This window comes from Gavialis gangeticus, unplaced genomic scaffold (genome assembly GCF_001723915.1).
Source record: "Gavialis gangeticus isolate Ggan-Ray unplaced genomic scaffold, GavGan_comp1, whole genome shotgun sequence".
Classification (NCBI taxonomy): domain Eukaryota; kingdom Metazoa; phylum Chordata; order Crocodylia; family Gavialidae; genus Gavialis; species Gavialis gangeticus.
In genome coordinates this window covers 3,011,756-3,012,418 of record NW_017729032.1, presented here as the reverse complement: position 1 = coordinate 3,012,418, position 663 = coordinate 3,011,756, and the positions used below count along the sequence as shown (strand labels likewise).

The following is a 663-nucleotide window of genomic DNA, read 5'->3' as shown; positions in this document are numbered from 1 at the left end:
GTGAGGGGCGGGAGCTTCCCGCTCCTGCCTAGGAAGGAATGGAGCCCGCTGGCGGGAGAATAGGCCAGGAGAGGGCGGCGAGGGTGGGGACCCACCTGCCCGGCCGCGCCCGGTACATCGGCGGCGCCCGAGGGGACCGGCGCGTTTGTTTAGCAGCACCGGCGGTGGAGCCTCCACAGAGCCAAGATGGCGCGAGCGACAGTGCGCAAGCGCGGCCGCGCGGGGTGCGGCGGGAAGTGTAGTTCTGTCACGCCCCCTCCAGCGGCTTCCCTCGCTCTTCCTGACGTCATCACGTCAACCCCGCACGTGCGCGGGATAGAACATAAAACGGCCTCTTCAAGATGGTGGCACAAGTGGGTAGCGCGCAGGCGCCGGGCGCGCCTGGGAGGTGGAGTCCACGCGGGCTGGAGGAGACGCTACGGGCAGAGCAAGGGGACAAAACCCTCAAAGGGCGTTTCGAGGCCTCCCATCCTGTTCCTGGCGGTGGGTCTGAGTACGTGTGTGCGCACGTGCACATGTTGTATCTGTCTGTGTATACGCGGACACATGCATGTGCATGTATAACTATATGTGTATGTATATGTCTGCGTGTGTGCATGCATGTGTGTGTCTATGTATATATGTATCTGTGTGCAGGCATGTGCGTGTGTATGTGCATGTCTG

General features: G+C 62.3%; 1 protein-coding gene across 5 annotated transcripts in view; it reads right to left on the bottom strand.

The window, feature by feature from the left end:
• Positions 1-194, bottom strand: part of EMSY (EMSY, BRCA2 interacting transcriptional repressor) — a 70,851-nt gene extending 70,657 nt beyond the window's left edge. For all 5 annotated transcript variants that reach the window (XM_019524946.1, XM_019524947.1, XM_019524948.1 and 2 more), the window contains exon 1: positions 96-194. The gene's annotated coding sequence lies outside the window, so the exon portion shown is untranslated. The remainder of the gene's footprint in view (positions 1-95) is intronic.
• Positions 195-663: the final 469 nt, after the last annotated feature.